We start from the raw sequence: 16,727 nt of genomic DNA, 5'->3' as shown, positions 1-16,727 counted from the left end.
TTTTACATTCTGATCCCAGCTGTATCTTGATGGAGGAGTAGGACAGGCCTGAATGAAGAAGTTGACCAGGTACTCCAGAATGTTAGGCATATCTATGTTTGACACATCTTTTCCTCTTGCAGTACTCCAAATGACAAACCTTTTCCATTTTCCAGCATAGTTCCTTCTTGTTGAAGGCTGGGTCTGCGTGCTTCAAGAATAATGTCTTTAACTCTTTGGGAAAGTTCTGGGTTAGCTGCTGCTATGTGATGTTCCATGCAGCCAGTTGCAACGTTTTAGGTTTGGATGCATGATGCTGTAGTTGTTCTGAGTTAACATCAAAGGCATCAGGGAATTGGCCACATATTGTTCGAGACATGCTCCTCAGTAGTGGGTACCAGTGTTGTCTTGGCCAGTTTAGAGCTATCAGGATTATCCTTGGACGTTCTTCCTTGATTTTTAGTACTACTTTGTGTATCAAGGGAAGAGGTGGGAATGATATGCTGTTAGGGCCTTTCCAGCTGAAGCACAGAATCCACTTTCCATGCTAGTGGGTGGAATGTCCTTGTGCAGAATTTTTGAGCTGGTGATTGAGAGGTGATGTAATATAGATCTATCTGAGGCATTCCCCATTTCTTTGAGATGGTCTTGAAGATGTCCGGGTGCAGCTTCCATTAAGTGGGCATCCGGGTGGTTCTGCTTAGTATGTCTGCTAGAGTATTTTCTTTCCAAGTACAAATATTGCCTGTAACCTGGATGTTGTAGCTGAGTGCCAGGGTCCAGAGCTCCAAAGTCATTCTGCATAGGGGTATGAATGAGTGCCTCCTGTTTGTTGATGTACCACATGACTGTGGTGTTGTCTGTCCATCATCAACTGGCCCTCTTTGAGAAAATGGTTTGAACTTTTGGATTGCCAGTTTTACTGCCAGCATTTCTTTTAGGTTGATGTGCAGGTGAAGTTGATCCTGTGTCCAGAGTCCTTGCACGCATTTGTCCAGCATGTGGCCCCCCCCCCCCATCCTGGGTCTGAAGCGCCTGTTGTGGCGTGGTATGGTCTGGCTTGCTTGACATCTGCGAAAGGGTAGGCCTGGGTTTGACTGGCATGCCTGAGCCCACCATAGGAACTCCTGTTTTAAGCATGGAATTAGTGGGATTTCTGTTTCCAGGCTGTGTCTGTGTTGGGACCATAAATTCTTTAGGTACCACTGTAGTTTTCTCATATGTAGTCTGGCAAATGGGACCAAGATTATGCATGATGCCATGAAGCCCAAGGCCTGCAGTACTTTTCTTGCTGTCAACTTGTTCAGTTTTGTTAGTGCCAAGAAGTGAAGAGGGAGTTCTTTTGTTTTCTGTAGTTAGGAATGCCATTTGTTTTACTGTGTCCAATTCAGCAAGAAAGTCCTTGTTTGGGATGGTATCAGCCTTGACTTTTGTAAATTGACTGTGTATCCCAGTGCTTGTAGCAAGTAAATGACCCTTTGTAAATCTGTTGTCAGCTTGTTTTGTTGTCCCCTTGTAGTAGGCAGTCGTCCAGGTATGGGTAAATTTGAATTCCTGTAGTCTGCAATGGGCGATTACTGATGCCAGGCATTTTGTGAATACTCTAAGCAGTAGATAAGCCAAAGGGCAATGCTGAGAATTGATAGTGCTCTGATCCTGCAAGAAATCTGAGGTATCTTCTGCAGATTGGTCGAATGGGGACGTGCAGGTATGCCTCCTAGAGATCTAGAGTTACCAGCCAACACTCCTTGCCCAGCATGGGAAGAAGTTGCTGTAGGGTCAGCATTTTGAATTTTGGGACAATGATGTATGTATTTAAGGTGGACAGGTCGAGAATTGGTCTCCAACTTTTTTCCTTTCTTGGAACTAGGAATAGTCTGGAGTAGAACCCTTTCCTTGCTCTGTTGTTGGCACTCTTTCCACAGCTCTCATGTTTGCTAACTCCATTATCTGTTGTAGAGCCTCTGTTTGATTTGAGGTAGATTTGGCATTCCTCTTTTGACTGGTAAAGTGTGGAAGTGGAACCGTAGCCTTGATCTATGGTTTGTAAATCCACTTGTCTTTTGTTATGTAGTGCCAGTTCTTTGAAAATAAGGTTAACTTTCCGCCTAAAGGAGCTGCTATTTGATCCTAGTAGGCGGATTTAGGTTAAATCACTGTGGTTGTGTTGATGTAGTGGCAGTGGTTGTGTCTGTGCCTCTATTGTTACCTTGCCACTGTCGCCCTCTGTAGGCACCTCCTCTGGATTGGTTTCTGCCTCTGGAACGTCTATTCCTGCCCCTTTGAGATCTTGTGGAGTCAGGAAAGGACCAATTTTTGGCAGGCCAGTTCCTGCTAAACCTTGGGGTTGAACCTGCAAGAAATCTTTAACCGTTTGGACAGATTTTGCCTTTTCTTCCATTTTCTTCATAACCTGCTGGGCAGGTGTACCAAACAAACTTGTCTTATCCATAGGAGCATCTAGCAACTTAGCTTTAACATGATCCGGTAAAGCTTGCTCCTTTAGCCATGCATGCCTTCTTATCACTGTGCCATTCATGGCTGATCTAAATGAAGCCTCCAGTGCATCATAGCCACATTTTAAGGAATGGTTACTAACCTGTTGTATGTTATTTACCATATCTAATACATATTTCTTATCAAGAGATTCATCAGTGGTTAGCTTTTTAGTTAATTGATCAAGCATAAACTCTTGGTATTGTATCATGTGAAACTGACAGTTTAAAGCTCTAGCTGAGAGAGTAGCTGAAGTGTGAACCTTTACCCCATCTGTCTAATGACCTTGCTTCCCTTTCAGAAGGAATAGGGTTTTTAGCTATGGTCATGGCTACTGCCTTGGGACCCTGGGATATAGTTTCGGGGTCTGCAAGTGGGGCCTTGTGTTGGTGATGAGTATCTGGCACCCTGTAAAATCTGTCTGGTTTGGCAGGGGCTGGGGGTAAAGAATCTGGAGCGGAGCAGACATCATTGAAAGCATCATCCACCACAGAGAACAGGAGGTATAGCTAAGGGCCTGTGCTGTGGAAGGTGCAGAAAGGTCCTAAGTCTTTTTCTGGAGTCTGAAAAATCCTGTTGCTGCCATTGGAACTGCTCTCGCATGGCATGTAAGGTTTCCCCAAAGGGAATTCTTCTGGAGGAAGCAGCTGGAATGGATTCTTCAGCATCAGAATCTTCAAAAGTGGAGAAAGGAGCCTCTGGCTGGTCAGTTATGTCTGATTCATCAGCAGAATCATCAGAGGACACTGGCTCAGGGGGCTCTGCCCTGGGTCTCTTCTCTGGGGCTGAGAGGCCCTGTCTGGGTGAGATTGAGATCCTCTAATTAATGAAATTAAATCTTCTGCCAAAGTAAGCATTTGAGAACTAGAAGAGGGCCTGGTAGTGGGGTTTAACAGGCACTGTTTTAGTAGTCTTGGCTGCTTTAGCCCTGGCGAAGGCCTTAATGGACATGGCTGCTGGGCCTAAGCTGCACCACGTGCTGGGGTAGAGACATCCAAGGGAATGGTGTCTGATAAATCAGTGGTAACCACCGTGGTGGATAAAATTTCTGAGGCCGATTCAAGAGTGGTAGCAGGGGCCTCAGTTGTGAGATAGATTCAGCTGTACTTTGAGCAGTTTTCTCGGTTTCGGCGAAACCGAGACACTCGGGACTTGTTTAACCATGGTTTCAGCGAAACCGCGGACATGATGTCAGTCTTTATCTTTGCGTTTTTGGCAGATTGGGAAGTCGGAGGATCCGACGGCATAATGTCTGCAAAATCAGAACCGAAAAACTGTTCTGCAAACTCCGACCGGCGCCTAAGCGTTCGTCGGTTGAAAGAAGCACAGGCGAACAGGCTGCTACGTCGTGGGCTGGGCCTAAACAAGGCAGACAATGAGTGGAAATCTTTATGAGGTATTTGTTTCCCACAGGTTAAACAATTATTAACTTTCTGACATCGGCTGAGGCAAGAAAGGTTCCCCAACAGGGTACTTAGCTTTAGAAGTCTTGATAGTATTCGGTAGAAGCAATCTCTGGATCCGACCGACCGGCACTTGCGAACAGCTTCTGCTTGAGCGCCACGCGCAAGAAAGACTGAGGAAAATGGCGTCGGCTGATGCCTTTATACCCGAAGACCAACAGAGATGACGTCGGGTGAAGTGCGACATCAGCCGAAGCCGGACCCGGACTTTGGAATCCGGCCGACTGAAGGGCTGCCTGACGACAGGACAACCCAGTTGTTATGACTGCAGATGCATCCATGAAGGACATCTCCTACAAACTCAGGGCTATCACAATGCACTCCCTCTTCTGGGACAAAATGGTCAGGTGTGCATGTTCTCCTGTAGCTATATAATGAGTGAGAGAGTTCCACCATCAGCCTTACGATACAATGCACCAGACCTAGCCTCTGAACTTCAAAGCAGACCTACAGTATCAATCCTAAATCTTCCTCTCAAGGGACGAAAGTTGTCCTTGGCCATTCAGTTCAGAACCCATTCTCAAGCAGAGGTTAACCGTAGTGAAACAGGACATGAGGGATAGCCACCTCAACTTACTTCTTTGCAGCCAGTCAACATACATGTAGCACAAAGAGTGGATGAATCACCTGTTTGCAATGCTGTAGGAACACTAACAAAGTAATTGCTACTGACAACTCTCAGGTTACGCACTCTGTCAAGTATGACATACCCCACAATGGTATGACCAATGAATGTCAGCAAGCTGCATTATTTGCAAGACACATCTCATTGAGCACTCCAACACTGAAGTATTTTCATACATTACACTTGCATTAATCCAGAAGGCAGAATACCACCATAGCAACTAGTCACCTTTCTAGAGAGCAAAGAACTTTCTGGGATATCTGGCTTTACCAGCCATTTGGCACTACATCTTTCTTTAATGTGGTATTTTCATGATCATCATTAACTCTTCCCCTGCAATGGATTAGATATATGCCATCTTAATATGTACACATCCTGCAGGCGTAGACAGAAGCAGTTCATAACCAAGTGTTTTAGGCTAACAGAAAATGAGAAAGAATGTGGCCCACAACAGCAAAGCACAATAGTCAATTCAGAGAAGAGTGTATTTCTACACATTTACCTGTCTGTATAAAATAAATCTTAACCCTTTACCTTGAATTCTTCTTCGAAATTCCATGTCTTTTAATTCAAGATAACAGCAGGAATCAATAAAGTAATTTATAAATGGGCTACTGGCACTGGCATACAAGAAAAGTGGTACAGCATCTGTTTATACCAATGAACTGACTTTAGAGCAAGCAAAAACTACTGAAGGATGGACAAGGATGCAGCATACAGCCAGTCATGTTGACTGACACCTACACAGTGCTGGTCATGTTGTTTACTGACTTACATCTGCAGCACTAGTTACATGGGCTGCATTGTCTCATCAGAGTACAAGAAAGGTAGATCATACACAACACTACTATTTCAAGGCAATTTAACTGGGGTACTGCAGTATTCAGTGCTGCAGTTACGCAATTTAAAAGTGAAAAAATGTCTTTAACAGGAAGAGGAAGGCAAAAGGCTGCTGATTTGATGTTTCTTTCACTATGAGCTCCAGATAATTACTGTCCAGCCTGCCAACAGTCAGGAATGTGGCACCTCATTATTGGACTGATGTCAGGTTTTAATGACTTGAAGTGTGCCATGTAAGATACACCGATGCATCCCTTGCTAGGAAAATACAGCAAGATAAAACGGATAAAGGTTTTTGACAAAAGCCTTTCCAGGAAATAGCTTGCTAAAATAATCATCACTGATGCCTTTTAGTCTCACTTTCCTCTGGGCCAGATAGCCAGATATCCAGGCATTAAATTTTGATGAGAAGGGGATATTCATACCTCCATTCACTCTCTGGACTGAATAATGAATCCACAGAACTCCAGGAAGGTCATTATTTATTTTTCTTTAAAAAACAAGAAATTCCAACTAGACAAAGCATATTTTCAGTTGATGACATAAGCGGACAGGTGCTCTGCTGTGGCGACCCCTAACCAGGAAAAGCCGAAAGAAGAAGACGACGACGACCAGTGAGCTAAGCTTAAGTAAAGTACAGTTTTGTACCTACCATAAATGTAGATGTTCGAGTGCCAATACAGCTGCAGTCATAACAGATGGGTTCTCCTGCCGTCAGGCGGGTCCTCGGTCGGCCGAATTCCAAAGTCTAGGTCCGGCGTCCGTTGTCGTCGCTTCTTCCCTGACGTCAGTGAGACAGGGGTATAAAGGAACCAGCCGACGCCATTTTCTTCAGTTTTTCTTGCCCCAGATGTCAGGTGCCCCCAGAAGGAAGGCAATACATAAATTTGTGTGATAATGCAGTGCAATATAATCAAAATACAGTAGTTGCAAGCAAATACATCATAAATGAAAACCCCAATCAGGTTGTAAGAGGATGTGTTAGCCTATAGGCCTGTCCCAAGAGGGGAAGGAGGGAGGGAAACCTGGACTGCAGCTGCATTAGCACTCGAACATCTACATTTATGGTAGGTACAAAACTGTACTATGTTCATCGTGCATACAGCTGCAGTCATAACAGATGGGTAGAATCCCAAAGCTAAGAAAGGGGTGGTAGGCACTAGGTGGAACTAGGGGCCAAAATGCCCTGCAAGACTGCAGTGGCAAAGCCTGCTCTAGATTTGGAGTATAATGGTAGGTTGTAGTGCTTGGAGAAGGTATGCACAGAACTCCAAGTGGCTGCTTCCAAAATATCCTTGGTAGGAACTCCTCTGAGGAAGGCTGCAGAGGTGGCTGTGGCCCTGGTGGAATGAGTTCTAATGCCTGTAGGAACAGTTTTGCCATGAAAGGAATAGCAGAAGCGTATGCAGTGGGCTATCCATTTTGAGATTGTCTGTTTGGAAATTGGCTTCCCTTGAGCTCCTACCGCATAGGCCACAAAGAGCTGTTCTGATTTTCTGAAAGGCTTTGTTCTGTCCAAATAATAACGCAGTTGTCTGTGGATGTCCAAGGAATGTTGTAATCTCTCCCCTTTGTTTTGAGGATTAGGATAAAAAGTAGGTAAATGTATGGCCTGATTTAAAGCTACCCTGGATACCACTTTAGGCATAAAGGGCGGGTTGGTTCGTAAGGAAACTCTGTCCTGATGGAAGATGATAAAAGGCTGGACAGCCATGAGACTCTGTAGTTCTGAAACTCTACGAGCTGAGGTGATAGCCAGAAGGAAAGCTGTTTTCCAGGACAAATATTGCAAATCTGATGAGGCAGCTGGCTCAAAGGGAGGCAAGGTCAGTTTTTCCAGAATGAAATTAAGATCCCAAGCAGGTACTGGAGGTTTCCTTGGAGGCCTTAAATTCTTAGCCCCTCTGAGGAACTGTCTTAAGAGAGGGTGAGAGAATAAAGGTGGATCAGTGTTGTATTCTGCAGAAATGGCTGAGGCATGGATTTTGATGGAGGAGAAAGAAAGTCCACTGCTTAGCAGTTCAGCCAAATATTGTAGTATTTGAGGTAAATTCAGTTTTCCAGGATCCTGGCACTTTTTCTCATTCCAGACACAAAAACGTTTCCATTTTGCGGAGTAAGCTTTTCTAGTTGATGGCCTTCTGGCCTCCAAAATGACATCCTGCACCTCCTTGGAGAGTAGGGCCTGTTGTGATGCTAAGGAATCTTCCATGCGGCTAGATTGAGTGTTTTTAGCTGGCTGTGAAGAGTTTTGAAACTGTGCTGAGTCAGAAGAAGAGGCATTAGAGGCAGGGTCCATGGTGGGGAATGCGTCAGGCTCCTCATGAGTGGGTACCAGTGTTGCCTTGGCCAGTCTGGAGCAATGAGGATCATCTTTGGTCTGTCTGCTTTGGTCTTTAATAGAACTTTGGGCAGCAGAGGAAGAGGAGGGAAGGCATAAACTGTCATTGATGTCCAACTGAAGGAAAGAGCGTCCTCTCTCCAGGCCTTTGGATCCTTGAGCAGAATTTTGTCAATTGATGATTCTTGTGGGAGGCAAAGTGATCTATGTCTGGCCTTCCCCATTCTTGGATTATTTCTGTAAAAACTTTTGGATGCAATTTCCATTCGTGTGGATCTGTCATATTCCTGCTTAGGTTGTCTGCCAGCGTGTTTTCCTTGCCTGGCAAGTACTGTGCTTATAGTTCCATTTGTAAGTCCATGGCCATGTTCCAAAGAGACATGGCCAGTCTGCATAGGGGGTAAGAATGTGTTCCTCCATGTTTGTTTATGTACCACATAACTGTGGTGTTGTCCGTTCTTATCAATAGTTGACCTGGTTGTAGAAGGTCCTTGAAAGCTATAATAGCATTTATTACTGCTAGCATTTCTTTTTGATTGATGTGAAGGTGCTTTTCTTTTTGGGACCATTTGCCCTGAATGCACCGGTCTGTCATGTGCACCCCCAGGCGTAGTCCGAGGTGTCTGTTGTGATGACTTGATTTGCTTGAGGCTTGCTGAATGGAAGACCTGTGTTTGTTTGACATGCTTGAGCCCACCACAGAAATTCCTTTTGCAGACATGGAATTAGTGGTATTATTGTTTAAAACTGTGGCTGTGTTGAGACCATAGGTTTTTCAGGTACCATTGTAGTTTCCTCATATGCAGCTTTGCACATGGGATTAGTAAGATGCAAGATGCCATGAATCCCAGAGCCTGCAGGATTTTCCTTGCAGTCAGCCTGGTGCAATTTGCTAGTGTTCTGAAGTATTGAATTAGTTGCCCTGCTTCTCTGGGCGGTAGGCCATCTGGGTGTTTGTGTCCAAATTGGCACGCAGGAAAATTATCTTCCGAGAGGGTATTAGCCTTGATTTCTTTTTGTTGACTGTGTATCCCAGAGAGTTCAATAACATTATTACATAAGCCAGATGTTTCAGAAGAATGTGCTTGCTGTCCGCTTGGATCAGGCAGTCGTCCAAATAGGGGTATATTTGTATCCCTTGAAGTCTGCAGCAGGCAATTACTGATGCCAGGCATTTTGTGAATACTCTGGGTGCAGTAGATAAGCCAAAGGACAATGCAGAGAATTGAGAATGGGTTGAACCTGCAAGAAATCTGAGGTACCTTCTGCAATTTTGTCTGATTGGGACATGCAGGTATGCCTCCTTGAGGTTCAATGTTACCAGCCAAGACTCCTTGCCCAGCATGGGAAGAAGTTGCTGTAGAGTGAGCATCTTGAACTTTGGTACGAGTAGAAATGTGTTTAGGATGGATAGATCCAAAATAGGTCTCCAATCTTTTCCCTTCCTTGGCACCAGAAATAGCCTGGAATAAAAACCTTGATCTTGTTCGTGCGTAGGTACCTCTTGAATAGCTTTCATGTTTATGAGATCTGAAATTTGCCTTTGTGCCTCTGCCCTTTGATTGTGTGGCAGGTTTGGCATGCCTCTCATTTTTGGAAGGGAGTGAAAATGGAATTTGTAGCCTCTGTTTATAATGTCCAGGATCCATTTGTCCTTTGTGACAACATGCCAATTTTTTGACAATAATGCCAGCTTTCCTCCCAAGGGGGCTGCCATTTGAGACCTGGTTGGCATGCAAAGGGGAAAGTCATTGGGTTTGCTTTCTAAAAGATTGCGAGTTGTCCTCACCACCTTTTTGTGTAGGAGCTTGCCATTGTCTGCCTCTATACGATCCTTGGGATTGTCCTCTGCCCCTCGGGCGCCTGTATCTGCCTCTTTGGGGTCTGTCTGTGGCAGGAGAGGACCAGTTTTTGGAAGGCCAATTTCTACTAAAACGTGGGGGTTGAACCTGTAGAAATTCTTTCACAGTTTGTATTGATTTAGCCTTTTCCTCCATTTTCCGTAATACTTCCTCAGCATTAGCACCAAATAGTACATCCTTTTGAAGAGGGGCGTCTAGTAATTTAGCTTTTACATGATCAAGCAAGGCTTGTTCCTTGAGCCAGGCATGCCTACGTATGACTGATGATGTAACAGCAGCTCTACATGAGGCCTCTAGAGCATCAAAACCACACTGTAAGTTATGCTTACCCACTTGTTCTGCACTATGCATCAAATCCTGCAACTCCTTCAAGTCTGGTTGTTCAGGTTGTGACATTTTACTTTTCAATTGTGATAACAAAAACTGTTGGTATTTTAGCATATGAAACTGACAGTTTAAAGCCCTCATGGATAAGGTAGCCGAGGTATATACCTTTTTTCCCCACCTTTCTAAGGATCTGGAATCTCTCTCGGAAGGCAATGGATTTTTGGCAATGGAGGCCTTAACTCCCTTGGGGCCCTGTGAGATGGTTTCTGGGTAAGCAGCATGGCTTTTGTATAGAAATTCGTGTGAGTCAGGAACCCTGTAGTACCTGTCAGGCTTAACTGGAGCTGGAGATAGAGAGTCCGGATTAAGGCAGGCCTCCGAGTAAACATCATCTAGGATGTCCAAGACAGGAGGTATAGCCAGAGGCCTGTGCTGGGGTAACGAGAAATTCCCTGAGCCTTTTCTTGGAATCTGAATAATCCTGGCCTTCCCAGTGGAAGTGTTCCCTTAAGGTATGCAAAGTTTCCCCAAAATAGTAATCCTCAGGGGTGGATACAGAAGGGATGGACTCCTCCGCATCAGAGTCTTCAAAAGGGGAGTAAGACTGTTCCTGATCATCAGAGTGCTCTGAAATAATGGAGCCCTGATCAGAGGAGGGGGAATCTTCCTCCACTCTGGGCCTTTTGTCCGGTGGGGGCTGAGAACCTCTGATTAGAGTAATTAAATCCTCAGCCATTTTAAGCATCTGTTTCTTAGGCATGGGGCCTGGAGATGGGCCCTGTGTAGCTGGTCTCTTAGAGTGCATGATTGCTTTAGACTTTGTGAAAGCCTTGATGGAGAAAGAAGAGGAAGGCCTGAAGACACCTTGAGTGGAGGTGGACCTGTCCACATTCTGTGTTTCAACGCCAAGAGTGGCTTTGGTATCTGTAGTCAGGGTGTGGGCCGAGGAGCCTGCGACCTCGGGCACAGGAGACACCATCAAAGATGTGTCGTCGGTAATCAGGGGCTGCGTAGGCGCCTCGCTGAGAACCGGACCACGTGTAGTCGGCTTTGGTGTGGTGTCGGTACAGGCGGCCGACCCCGTGTGTCGGTCCTTGTCTTTGCGTTTTTTAGACAAAACCAGAGTCGGAGTATCCGACGACATAGTATAGTTAAATGCTTTCCCAAAATAATGCTGGGCGAACTCCGCCCGACGCTTAATAGTGCGTTTGTTGAATGTAGCACAAAAGCGAGCCTAAACAAAGTATACAGAGGGAATGGAAATCCTTATGCGGTATTTGCTTCCCACAAGAAATACAATTATTAACTTTGTCCGACTTCGGTCTGAGGCAAGAAAAGTTTCCCCAATGGGGTACTTAGCTTTTAAGAAGACTTTGGTTTCCAAATTTTCGTAATCTCAGGAGCTGGCCGACCAGCACTTGTGAACTGCTTCTGCTTCGGGCACCGCGCGGCAAGAAAGACTGAAGAAAATGGCGTTGGCTGGTTCCTTTATACCCCTGTTGCACTGACGTCAGGGAAGAAGCGACGACAACCGACGCCGGACCTAGACTTTGGAATTCGGCCGACCGAGGACCCGCCTGATGGCAGGAGAACCCATCTGTTATGACTGCAGCTGTATGCACGATGAACATCAGGGACTATTTAACAAAAGAAATACAGTCAATGCAATTTAGATTTTTATAGCAAGTGTTACTGACAGAAAAGAACAAGCAGACGCAAATCAACAATCAAAGTACAGGTAAAATTACAAAAAGTAAATCATCACTGAACATATACACTCACAGCTCTCTCATATATATATATATATATCTATCTATCTATATATATATATATATATATATATATATATATATATATATATATAGATATATAGATATAGATATATAGATATATATAGATATATATCTATATATATATATATACATAGGTTCATAGGTTGGTACTAGGCTATCAGCCCTAGGGCCTATACAAGCCTAGCCATAACAATTCCCTGACTATTTCTTCCCACACTATTTACTTCCCTGGACCCCTGTCTAGCAGGGCGACTGACGTGATCTCCGGGGTGAATTTCCTTTCTCCCATCCAGACAGAACTAAAACATGTGGGGACATTTATATGCTTCCTTTATCTATGACAGGCACGGATGCTAAAATGGGATGGACTTCTGTGCCCCCATATGCAAGAAGAAAAAAGTTGTGAGAGAGTCTTTAGGTTCAGGTTGTCTCTGGTATTCAACTGCAGATAAGTAACTCTGCTTTGGCTACAACTGGTTCCTTAAAATACTTATCATGTTCCCTGGTCCCTCTACTGTAGCACCTGGAGGGCACCTACCCTCTTTGGCTATAGGTTTCATCACCCTGGGCAAGGGAGTGCCCCCTTTGTTGGTCACAGGGGAAGATGTGGATGAAGGTCCACTGCACAGCTGGGAAAGGGAATATCAGCCCTGGGATACTGTGCCTGCCATGAGTCATTCATTTTCCATGGAGTTTCCCAGGAAAAGAAAGCAAAAGGTAAAAAATGGCTTCTCCTGTTTGTTTCTGTGAACAAGACTATTTCTGGTATTTGGTAGGGACTATTTACCTACTTCCTCTTCAAGCATTTAAACAGACTGAACTCTACAGTTCCCTACAAAACGGTGTCTACAGGACTGCAATCAGTTTCTCTCAGCATTTAAACAGATTGAACTCTACAGTTCCCTACAAAACGGTGTCTACAGGACTGCAATCAGTTTCTCTCAGCATTTAAACAGATTGAACTCTACAGTTCCCTACAAAATGGTGTCCACAGGACTGCAATCAGTTTCTCTCAGCATTTAAACAGATTGAACTCTACAGTTCCCTGCAAAAGGGTGTCTACAGGACTGCAATTAGTCTCTCTCAGCATTTAAACAGAGTAGGTTGCACACAAAAAGCATTTGTTAAGCTTTCACTTACAGTGCTGTGTAATTAAGCAGGTCATCATATTGGTCAGCCATAGGGCTCTTTTTTTCTACTTGAGCGTTTGCCTCCTTCCCCTGTAACTCAAGTAAACTGACTCTTACATTAAGAGCTAGAATACTTACCTTATAGCTTTAGGACACCTTAGGAAACCTTGTAAACTGCAATAGCCCTGCTACGCTCGGGCTCTCTTCGCTCCCCTCCCTGCACCCAATTACCCCCCGCCCCCAGTACCTCTATATTTACAGCACTATAGTCACTTCCCCACTTTCTAGATCTATCTGCTTTCATCTGGGATAATTCTACCCACCCCCATTCTTCTACCTACATTTTAATAGCACCTATTAGCTTTCATCTGGTATTCTCCCATCCCCCTTCCAGTACCTTTACCTCACCACTCTATCTTCTGGTGCTGCATCACCAGGTAAAACAGTTCTTTAACTCACTAGCTGAATCACAGATAATGATATACTCCTCTTTAATACCCCTCTTGCTTGCACCATACCTCCTTACCTTGTATGAAAACCAGTTTCTCACGGGATTTCAGGTCCCAAAAGGCCATACTATCACCCCAGCTGTAAATCCTTCCACCTTCAGCCATACTGACAGTACCAGATCCTATCCAACATCTTGTTCAGTCTATCAACATCTCAACCCCAGGCACATTAGCTCTAGATCCAAACACTACCACAAACTAATAAACAAATTCCTGAAGTTCATCACCACGTACAAACTCAACCTAATACTTGGTGGTGATATTCACCCCAACCCTGGCCCACCCACTTCAGATACACATACCCCCTCTACTTGCAATCTAAGCTACAAACCTACAATTAATAGGCCAACTAACTCTCTGCTAGCCTGTCATCTCAATATTAGAAGAATTAATAACAAGTACATGAATTGCATGCACTTCTGGATGTCCACTCCCCTGAGATTCTCTGTTTATCTAAAACCTAACACTAAAGACAATGAAGTGTTACCACCTGGGTACAACATACACAGGCTGGATCGTGCTTCGAGGAAGGGGGGTGAGGTAGCTGTAATCTATAAATCTGAGTTGAATGTCACCATAGATGTAATACGACCAACTCAGATTAATAACTCAGAGATTCTTGCCACCAAACTGCAACTTAATAAAAATAAATGCATTAATACCATCTGTATGTACATTCCCCCAGGTAACGCTATATCTACACTTGAAGATATCCTGCACTGGCTATCATGTCACTACCCCCAAGAAACCCTACCACTTGGAGACTTTAACATAGACTGGGGCACCTGTTCCTCAGAATCCCCAACCACCCATATTAACCTGCATGCATTTACACAAATTATATCCACCCCTACCAGGATAGATAAACCAAACCAAAAAGAAAGCATACTTGACTTATATATGTAACAGACGTCTGTAAGCATATATTATACACATATGTATGTGTGTATGTATGTACACATACATACAAACACAGCTTGCAGACAGGAACAAAGCATTATAGTGAAATGAAGAGTACACAGAAATGGGGCAACTGGGATCATTTGCACATAGGTAAGCTAAGAGCATACTAAGACAGTTTACAGTATTTAAGGGAAGAGAGACTAACTTAGAATATTTGCAGTTCCATTCCCAGTTTGATAACACACAGCTTTGCAGTAACAAAGAAATAAGAGTCACCAAACCTTTTCCTAGACTTGGAATGGTAGAAAGCGGTAAATTTGTGGATCAAACAGAAAACAAAGAAATGCCACTTTAAGCTTAAATGCAGAGATATTGCTTGGGTGCACACGGGATATATTTACCATATATATTTTAGGTAGTGCCCGAGTTTTATCCAGAAGCCATCCTCAGGGAGGTGCAATGGTGGGTCCCAGAACAGAAGCATAATGCAAATTCAGCAATCATAATGCAAGCATCTTTAACTTTGCATGCCTAAGATGAGTGGAATTCAATTACTACGCTGCATATGTAGAGAGTACAATTTAGGAGCTATGCCTCAGCTGTTTACAGTAAAGTATAATTAGTCATAGTTATGTACATCAAACCAGTTTTTTGTTTGATATAGTGAATTCCTTCAATATGAAGATAGTACAGTTGGTTAAAAACTTACATATTCCACTGATCACTCTTGCAATATTACTAACAGAAGGGATATCCCGACAAGAATAGCTGTATGTCCAGCCAGCATACCAAAGCCTGCACACCTTCCTCGGGCTGTACACCCAACATTTGACCAAAGTCCAAAGGCAGGAGGCTAGGGATGTTATGAGCAAAAAAATACTTCAGAACTTGATTGCCATAGATCAAACCACTGGAGCAGGAGAGTTAGCTATTAACATATATACATGCCCACAAAAGAGAAGGAAAAGTACGGAAGAGGTCGAATTCAGTCAGGAAAGAGAAAAAGTACAGTTTTGTACCTACCATAAATGTAGATGTTCGAGGATCTCCATTGCTGCGGTCCTTACATATGGGTATTCCGCTGTCCACAATCGGCCCGAATACCAAAGGGCTAGAACGGCGGTCGCCGCGCCAGAGACTGGCGATCAGTACATGCCAGTACAAATACGCATGACCGACGCCATAACCTCAGTCTTTCTTGCCTCAGACGTCAGAATGCAAAAAACACCACCCAAACCCCAACCTAAAAAGAAAAGGGGGGAAGGAGGGGGGGAATTGGACTGCAGCAATGGAGATCCTCGAACATCTACATTTATGGTAGGTACAAAACTGTACTATGTTCTTCTCCCATTGCTGCAGTCCTTACATATGGGTAGAATCCCAGAGCAACGGAAAAAGGGAGGCTGGCCAACTAAATAGCATTAGGGCTGCTAACATGCCCTGTAAGATTGCAGTGGCAAACCCAGCCCTAGACCTAGAATAAAGAGGGTAAATGATAATGCTTTGTAAAGGTATGTACAGAACTCCAAGTAGCTGCCTCTAGAATGTCTTTAGTAGCTACCCCTCTCAAAAAAGCAGTAGAGGTGGCGTAGCCCTAGTAGAATGAGGCCTGATCCCAACTGGAACATCCTTTCCATGATGAGGTAACAAAAAGCAATACAATGGCCAATCCACTTGGAAATAGTCTGTTTTTAGAGACAGCCTTCCCTCGTGAAGTCAAAGCAAAGCGAAACAAATAATTGTTGAGATCTTCTGAACTCTTTGGTTCTGCTCAAATACTACCTTAACTGCCTATGTACATCCAAAGAATGCAAAACTTTTCCCCTTCATTTTGGGGTTAACATAAAAAGTAGGCAAATGTATAGATTGGTTGAATGCCACATTAGAAATCACTTTAGGCAGAAAAAGTAGGATTAGTAATGGAAACTCTGTCCTTGTGAAAAAATCGAAAAGGTTCCACTGCCATGAGGGCCTGTAATTCAGATACCCTTCTAGCAGAAGTAACAGCCAATAAAAAGCAGTCTTCCAAGACAACAACTTCAATTCAGCTGTAGCTGCAGGTTCAAAAGGAGGCAGAGTCAGCTTTTCCAAAATAAAATTAAGCTCCCAGGTAGGAGTAGGAGCCCTCCGTGGGGTCTTATATTCTTTGCCCCTCTAGAAACTGTTTAACCAATGGATGTAAAATAAAGGAGGGTCACAATCATAGTGAGCAGAAATAGCTGCAGCATGCACTTTTACAGAAGAGAAGGACAAACCCTTGTCCAATAAAATAGTCAATATTGCAATGTACAACTCAAATTAGGCAATTTGACATCAAAGCCTTTAGCTGAACTTCCAAGAAAAATCTCTTCCATTTACCAGCATAAACTTTTTCGAGTACTAGGACGCCTGGCTTCCAAAATAACATCCAAAACTTGTTGAGGGAGCTGAAGGTCCTCCTTCTCAAAAAAAAACCCCCT

General features: G+C 43.9%; 1 protein-coding gene across 1 annotated transcript in view; it reads right to left on the bottom strand.

Moving 5' to 3' along the window:
* The window catches only part of HAX1 (HCLS1 associated protein X-1), a 254,053-nt gene that overhangs the window by 79,272 nt on the left and 158,054 nt on the right, over positions 1–16,727 (bottom strand). The window lies entirely within an intron of this gene.

Source organism: Protopterus annectens, chromosome 8.part0, assembly GCF_019279795.1.
Source record: "Protopterus annectens isolate FY-2018-M chromosome 8.part0, PAN1.0, whole genome shotgun sequence".
Lineage (NCBI taxonomy): Eukaryota > Metazoa > Chordata > Ceratodontiformes > Protopteridae > Protopterus > Protopterus annectens.
This window is presented reverse-complemented; position numbering and strand designations above follow the sequence as displayed.